Consider the following 8,427-nt stretch of genomic DNA (forward strand, 5'->3'; position numbering starts at 1 on the left):
AGGTGTTACTGTATAACGTCCCATTCCCAGCAGTCACCTCTCCGGTCACATCCCCCGGGGTTACTGTATAACGTCCCATTCCCAGCAGTCACCTCTCAGGTCACATCTCCCGGTGTTACTGTATAACGTCCCATTCCCAGCGGTCACCGCTCCGGTCACATCCCCGGTGTTACTGTATAACGTCCCATTCCCAGCAGTCACCTCTCCGGTCACATCCCCCGGTGTTACTGTATAACGTCCCATTCCCAGCAGTCACCTCTCCGGTCACATCCCCCGGTGTTACTGTATAACGTCCCATTCCCAGCAGTCACCTCTCCGGTCACATCCCCCGGTGTTACTGTATAACGTACCATTCCCAGCAGTCACCTCTCCGGTCACATCCCCCGGTGTTACTGTATAACGTCCCATTCCCAGCAGTCACCTCTCCGGTCACATCCCCCGGGGTTACTGTATAACGTCCCATTCCCAGCAGTCACCGCTCCGGTCACATCCCCCGGTGTGACTGTATAACATCCCATTCCCAGCAGTCACCTCTCCGGTCACATCCCCCGGTGTTACTTTATAACGTCCCATTCCCAGCAGTCACCTCTCTGGTCACATCCCCGGTGTTACTGTATAACGTCCCATTCCCAGCAGTCACCTCTCAGGTCACATCTCCCGGTGTTACTGTATAACGTCCCATTCCCAGCGGTCACCGCTCCGGTCACATCCCCGGTGTTACTGTATAACGTCCCATTCCCAGCAGTCACCTCTCCGGTCACATCCCCCGGTGTTACTGTATAACGTCCCATTCCCAGCAGTCACCTCTCCGGTCACATCCCCCGGTGTTACTGTATAACATCCCATTCCCAGCAGTCACCTCTCCGGTCAGCAGCTGAATGATCTTGTTGGTGAGTTCCAGGATCTTCTGGTCATTGTGCCTCTCATGTATCAGTGAGTGAGGTGGAGGCACCGCGATGAGGTTCTGGGTCCTCCTGACACACGGGGTCGGCTGTCTCTCAGGATGTGTTATACACTAATACACTGAGGAACATAAATGATTAACATGTAACAAAGCTCCAGGTGCTGTACTTAGTTTTATATGAGAGACAACATATACAGGAATGTATCACATTATATATATATATATATATACACTCCAATAAATAGGCGTCACTCCGGGACTGTAGCGTCCCATTCCCAGCAAGTGAAGTGAAGTTTATTCCTTCTCCACGGTCTACGCCTGGTCCTGACGAAGGGTTAAACACCCAAAACGGCGTAGACCGTGGAGAAGGAATAAACTTCACTTGATTGTTACACTACAGCCCCGGAGTGACGCCTATTTATTGGAGGATATATTGGTGGACACAGTGCCACAGGGAAGGCACCCGGGCATAACAATTGTATACAAAAAGCGGGGAGTGCCGGACACGCAATCGGAGTATATATATATATATATATATATATATATATACACACACACACACACACATAGCGTGTACCCCTGAGAGCAGGGCCCTCCTCCCTGTAACTACTCAGTGTGTCATATCCCTGGCATATGCTGGTGCTGTGAGGTGGGGGCTGCTCAGGGATATATAGGGGTATGAGGGGTGTTGCTATTAGGGGATTGGGGCATTATGGGACCAGGGAGGTGCATGGGGGTCACAGTGTAATGGGGCCCGTGCCGGGGTATGAGGTAGGTGGGTGGGGGGAGCACGGCACCTCCGCACGGCCCGCTGACGTTACAGCTCCCTCCATGTTGATCTCCAATGTATTACCATATCGCCTCGCGTATATATATGTGCGGACTTACCCCCGTCCGTCACAGCCTCCTCTCACCCGGGGAATGTAGCACAGCCGGCTTCCGGCGTGTAGCTTCTGACTCGTTTCCGGCCTGTGCGAGTCACATGACGTCCTGCCTGTGCGTTCCACCGGACTTTGCGTTCCACATCCTATCGGTCTCTGCGTTCCATCACTCTTCCGGATTTTGCGTTCCAGCATCCCCAGGTGCTCCTCTGTATGTGTGTGGACCATACCAACCCCAGGGTTGCCTACCTGACCCTCTCCTTCGGGGAGAAAATGCTCTGTTCCTGGGCTTCCCTGGTAATGTAGGATTGCCAGCACCTGTGGGGAGCTAGGTAAAGGTGTTTCACCACAGGTGCTGGCAATCATACATTACCAGGGAAGCCAAGGAGCAGAGCATTGTGTCCTCCTGGAGAGGTGCATGCTGGGGGGTATGGATAATGTATGATTACCGGCATCACCTGTGGGGAGCTAGGTAAAGGTGTTTCACCACAGGTGCTGGCAATCATACATTACCAGGGAAGCCAAGGAGCAGAGCATTGTGTCCTCCTGGAGAGGTGCATGCTGGGGGGTATGGATAATGTATGATTACCGGCATCACCTGTGGGGAGCTAGGTAACTGATAAGAAAGGTGTCACCACAGGTGCTGGCAATCCTACATTACCAGGGAAGCCAAGGAGCAGAGCATTGTGTCCTCCTGGAGAGGTGCATGCTGGGGGGTATGGATAATGTATGATTACCGGCATCACCTGTGGGGAGCTAGGTAAAGGTGTTTCACCACAGGTGCTGGCAATCATACATTACCAGGGAAGCCAAGGAGCAGAGCATTGTGTCCTCCTGGAGAGGTGCATGCTGGGGGGTATGGATAATGTATGATTACCGGCATCACCTGTGGGGAGCTAGGTAAAGGTGTTTCACCACAGGTGCTGGCAATCATACATTACCAGGGAAGCCAAGGAGCAGAGCATTGTGTCCTCCTGGAGAGGGGCATGCTGGGAGGTATGGATAATGTATGATTGCCAGCACCTGTGGGGAGCTAGGTAACTGATAAGAAAGGTGTCACCACAGGTGCTGGCAATCATACATTACCAGGGAAGCCCAGGAACAGAGCATTGTGTCCTCCTGGAGAGAGGCATGCTGGGAGGTATGGATAATGTATGATTGCCAGCACCTGTGGGGAGCGGGGTAACTGATAAGAAAGGTGTCACCACAGGTGCTGGCAATCATACATTACAAGGGAAGTCCAGGAACAGAGCATTGTGTCCTCCTGGAGAGGGGCATGCTGGGAGATATGGATAATGTAGGATTGCCAGCACCTGTGGGGAGCTAGGTAACTGATAAGAAATGTGTCACCACAGGTGCTGGCAATCCTACATTACCAGGGAAGCCCAGGAACAGAGCATTGTGTCCTCCTGGAGAGGGGCATGCTGGGAGGTATGGATAATGTATGATTGCCAGCACCTGTGGGGAGCTAGGTAACTGATAAGAAAGGTGTCACCACAGGTGCTGGCAATCATACATTACCAGGGAAGCCAAGGAGCAGAGCATTGTGTCCTCCTGGAGAGGGGCATGCTGGGAGGTATGGATAATGTATGATTGCCAGCACCTGTGGGGAGCTAGGTAACTGATAAGAAAGGTGTCACCACAGGTGCTGGCAATCATACATTACCAGGGAAGCCCAGGAACAGAGCATTGTATCCTCCTGGAGAGGGGCATGCTGGGAGGTATGGATAATGTAGGATTGCCAGCACATGTGGGGAGCTAGGTAACAAGAAAGGTGTCACCACAGGTGCTGGCAATCATACATTACCAGGGAAGCCCAGGAACAGAGCATTGTGTCCTCCTGGAGAGGGGCATGCTGGGAGGTATGGATAATGTATGATTGCCAGCACCTGTGGGGAGCTAGGTAACTGATAAGAAAGGTGTCACCACAGGTGCTGGCAATCATACATTACCAGGGAAGCCCAGGAACAGAGCATTGTGTCCTCCTGGAGAGGGGCATGCTGGGAGGTATGGATAATGTAGGATTGCCAGCACCTGTGGGGAGCTAGGTAAAGGTGTTTCACCACAGGTGATGGCAATCATACACATAACCAGGGAACAGAGCATTTTCTCCCGCATGGAGAGGGTCAGGTAGGCAAGTATGGTTCCACTGCGAGTCTTCCGGCGGACTCCACTCACCTGGACGACGCCATCAGTGCGGTATAAAAGCACCAAAGCAACGTATGTCACCAGGTTCCCTGACGTATCTGCCTTATTGCTATGTCAGCCTACCTCCTGCACATCCACACGGTCCTGCATGTAGTGGCTATTCTGGATCCAGGCTGCATGTCAAGGTATTTATGGGCCTGAGTCAGACCTGACCACAAAACAAAAGTTTCATGCTGCACTGCAGGGGCAGATGTAACATGTGCAGAGAGAGTAATGGGGTCTGCACATGGGGCGAGAGGAGCTTTGCGCTGAGCAGTCTGTCACTACCCTGTTCTCAATAGAGAGAACATGGACGATGACTAAATATGAAACATCCACCCTGGTGACAGCGACACACGTCCTACACACAGCGATTTGTACAGGACAAGCGGTGTGTGTATATATATACACACCAAAGAGAAAAAGAGAACTCCAGTACTTAGGGCCTTATTCTGGTCGGTGCGGATTTTACCGCATGCGGACGTCCCGCCGATGGTTATCGTCTGCGCATGTGCAGAGGTCACTCTGCGCATGTGCAGGCGATTTCGCCGCACGTATTCTTGACACGCCGCACAGGGGGCGTAGAGGGGCGTGAGGGGCTACTTAGCCTCATTACCCTATGCATACGCCCCGTGTTTCATGGGCGTTCCCATGCAAACGCGGGGCGTATGCATGGTAATGAAGCCGTGATGCGTGTGTAGGGGGCGGGCATCTGACATCGCCGGATGTCAGCTGCCCGCCCCCATACATGATTTCACACGGACAAGTGTCCGTGTGGTCTAGGGTGGCGGGACCTGGTGGAGCGTGCGGCCCTGCATTCGATGTTCGGCGACCATCGAATGCAGGGGCTGCTCCCAAGACGGAGGAGGCGTATCCCCGTCCAATTTCATGCGGATCGCCACATATCCGCGTACGGACGGAGGTGGCGATCCGTATGGAAGGTGGGGATTCGCCTGCACGGTTGTGGCCGCATATTCTGATCGGGCCGCACCGATCAGAATAAGGGCCTTAGTGCTTCTGTTCCCTCCTTACCCTGGTGACAGCGACACACGTCCTACACACACCGATTTGTACAGGACAAGCAGTGTGTGTGTATGTATGTATATGTGTATATATATATATATATATACCAAAGAGAACTCCAGTACTTAGTGCTTCTGTTCCCTCCTTACCCTGGTGACAGCGACACACGTCCTACACACAGAGAACACCGGCACTCCAGTACTTGGGGCTTCTGTTCCATCCTTACCCTGGTGACAGCGACACACGTCCTACACACAGCGATTTGTACAGGACCAGCGGTATATATATATATATATATATCAGAAAGAACTCACAACAGCGGCACTCAACAGGAACTTTTCAGCGTGTATTTTCAAAAACCAAAAACCAACGTTTCGGGGCCCGTGGTGCCCCTTTGTCAAGGTGTGGTTACTCACACCTTGACAAAGGGGCACCACGGGCCCCGAAACGTTGGTTTTTGTTTTTTGAAAATACACGCTGAAAAGTTCCTATTGAGTGCCGCTGTTGTGAGTTCTTTCTGGTATTCACTGTATCCGGAAGGCACCCAGGCAGCTGTATCCCGTTGGGTGAGTGCCAGGCCGCCAAACAAGTATGTATATGTGTGTGTGTGTGTGTGTGTTAGTTTGTTGTAGTGAGTGCTGGGCCCCCTGTGTTTGTATTTACTAGAGTGTGTGGTTACAGGCCACCGCACCCCACCCTGGGATGTGGGTGCTGTTTGCACCCCATTCCTAGGAATGGCGAGTGTGTTGGTACTTCTGTATCTATATATTTGGGTTGATTTTTAATTAACCTCTGTTACTGTGATCATAGCTTTCTCATGCACCCTTGATAAGCTCATTTACCTGAAACCTGTGACAGCTGCCCCTTTAATACTAATTCAGGTGCTGTGTTTGGGATTGTCTCACCTTATAAAAGCCATGTTACTTGGCAGTTGAGCATTAACCCAGAGAAAAAACACATGTTCATTTTAGCTATGATGTGTAAGCAGGTGCCAGGTTCCCAAGAAAACCAGTTAGTGTAGGACTTGCAGTGAAATGGGGTCCCTTGGCGATGGGCTGCAAGCTTAAATGCATTGATCAATTCATGAACTAAAACCCCATTATTTATTTATTGATTATTTGAATGTTAAGGTGAGTTAGTTTGTTGTAGTGAGTGCTGGGCCCCCTGTGTTTGTGTGTGTGTGTGTATATATATATATATATATATATATATATATATATATATATATATATATATATATATATATATATATATATATATATATATATATATATATATATATATATATATATATATATATATATAGCAAATCGATTGGTAGCACAACGCTTAGATTCCAATAGTGTCCGTGCCCGGTTTTATATATTCATATAATTGCCATCCTTTATGGAGAACGTGTCCCTTTAAGGAAGAAGCCAGCAGTGGACCAGAGCTTTTTGTAGTAAAAAAACTTTTGGTACTTGTTTCCTAGCACGGCCACACCGATTTACATCGGGGTGGTCGTGTCGGAAAAATCGGGTCGATCGCATCGCATGCGATGCGACCGACCCGATTTTGGGCCCGATTTTTTTATTGAATGAAATGTAAATCGGGTCCCTGGGACCCGATTTTACATTGGATTCAATGTAAAATATTCCCTAGACCCCCAAATTTAACGACGTAAACCCCACCCCACGATAGACGCCAACCCGAAGCGTGGCGAGCGGCGGCGGTGCGCGTCCTCCGACCTTTTCATTCCCCTACTATCCACTAGGGCGTGGAGTGAGAATAGAATAGTGTGGCGAGGGGACGCGGATACCTGTGAAGCCCGCGAAGGGACGCGTTTACCTGTGAAGGTATCCGCGTCCCCTCGCGGGGCTCGCCACGCTTCGGGCTCGGTGGCTCGCTGCGCTCGCCACACTATTCTATTCTCACTCCACGCCCTAGTGGATAGTAGGGGAATGAAAAGGTCGGAGGACGCGCACCGCCGCCCCTCGCGGGCTCGCTGCGCTCGCCACGCTTCGGGTTGGCGTCTATCGTGGGGTGACGACGGGGACATCTATAATGTGAAATGGGTCATATTGGCCCAGTTCACATTTTTCACATTTTTTTAAAGGTGAGATGGACTTAATCTTGTCCATCTCATCTTGTGCCATTATAATGGCACAAGACCGACGCGATCCTCACGATTTGAATGTTAAAAAATATTTTAACATTGAAGCCTATGGGGAAATCGGGGGCATCGCGTCGGTCGCGTCGGGACCAATGTTAATGGTCCCGACCGACGCGATGCCCCCGATATTGTGACTTAGCCGGCAAAATGGACCTGATTTCAAAGGAAATCGGGTCCATCGTGTGGATCGTGTAACTTAACTTAAAGGTACACGATCCATAAGATTGTGGCCGTGCTAGGAAACAAGAACCAAACTTTTTTATAAATCCAACTCAGGGAATAGCTTTACAATGGCATAAGTCCGGCTTGTCACAGTATGTAACCACTTAGTCTGGAACATTTAGTCCCCACCCTCAGGCATACACATATACGTTACTGTGAGTAGATCTTCAAGCCAGGATCTGCACTTGGTCCCCAAAGGACGTATATGTGTATGCCTGAGGGTGGGGACAAGCCGGACTTATGCCATTGTAAAGCTATTCCCTGAGTTGGATTTATAAAAAAGTTTTTTTGCTACAAAAAGCTCTGGTCCAGTGCTGGTTTCTTCCTTAAAGGGACACGTTCTCCATAAAGGATGGCAAATATATATATATATATATATATATATATATATATATATATATATATATATATGTAAAAAAGGGGAAGTTTCAGGTATATATATATATATATATGTAAAAAAGGGGAAGTTTCAGGGTGCGCTGAGACCTTAAGTTATTAGACAGTAATTTTACGATAAAATTGATTTAATAAACATTTGCTCACAGAGCATAGCAGTGTATAACAAGGTCACATAAATACAGTTACAGTGCATAGAATGATGGTATGTCTATTTTGACCGTGGTCGAAATACGCCCAATAGGCCTATTGGGCGTATTTCGACCACGGTCAAAATAGACATACCATCATTCTATGCACTGTAACTGTATTTGTGACCTTGTTATACACTGCTATGCTCTGTGAGCAAATGTTTATTAAATCAATTTTATCGTAAAATTACTGTCTAATAACTTAAGGTCTCAGCGCACCCTGAAACTTCCCCTTTTTTTCATCTCTATACTGGGTCCCATCTAACAGGGGACCCCTTCAGGGTTGCAGCTTAGTCACTTCATTGAGCGCATTGTGTGGCCCCTTCTTTTTGATATATATATATATATATATATATATATATATATATATATATATATACACTAAAGAGAACTCCAGTACTTAGTGCTTCTGTGCCATCCTTACCTGTGTACCTTCCTCTGACCCATGCAGGCCTTTATGTAAGAAGTGTA

At 49.0% G+C, this 8,427-nt stretch overlaps 1 protein-coding gene across 2 annotated transcripts in view; it reads right to left on the bottom strand.

Annotated features, from left to right (window-relative positions):
* LOC146009843 (uncharacterized) overlaps positions 1-1,946 on the bottom strand; it is a 36,076-nt gene extending 34,130 nt beyond the window's left edge. The window contains exons 1-2 of one of the 2 annotated variants that reach the window (XM_083150381.1): positions 1,793-1,946; positions 860-1,023 (exon numbers count right to left, since the gene is read on the bottom strand). The gene's annotated coding sequence lies outside the window, so the exon portion shown is untranslated. Of the gene's footprint in view, positions 1-859; positions 1,024-1,701 lie in introns of both variants that reach the window. The other variant, XM_083150382.1, reaches the window with a different exon arrangement.
* Between the last annotated feature and the right edge of the window lie 6,481 nt (positions 1,947-8,427).

This window comes from Crinia signifera, chromosome 6 (assembly GCF_055691185.1).
Source record: "Crinia signifera chromosome 6, ASM5569118v1, whole genome shotgun sequence".
NCBI lineage: Eukaryota > Metazoa > Chordata > Amphibia > Anura > Myobatrachidae > Crinia > Crinia signifera.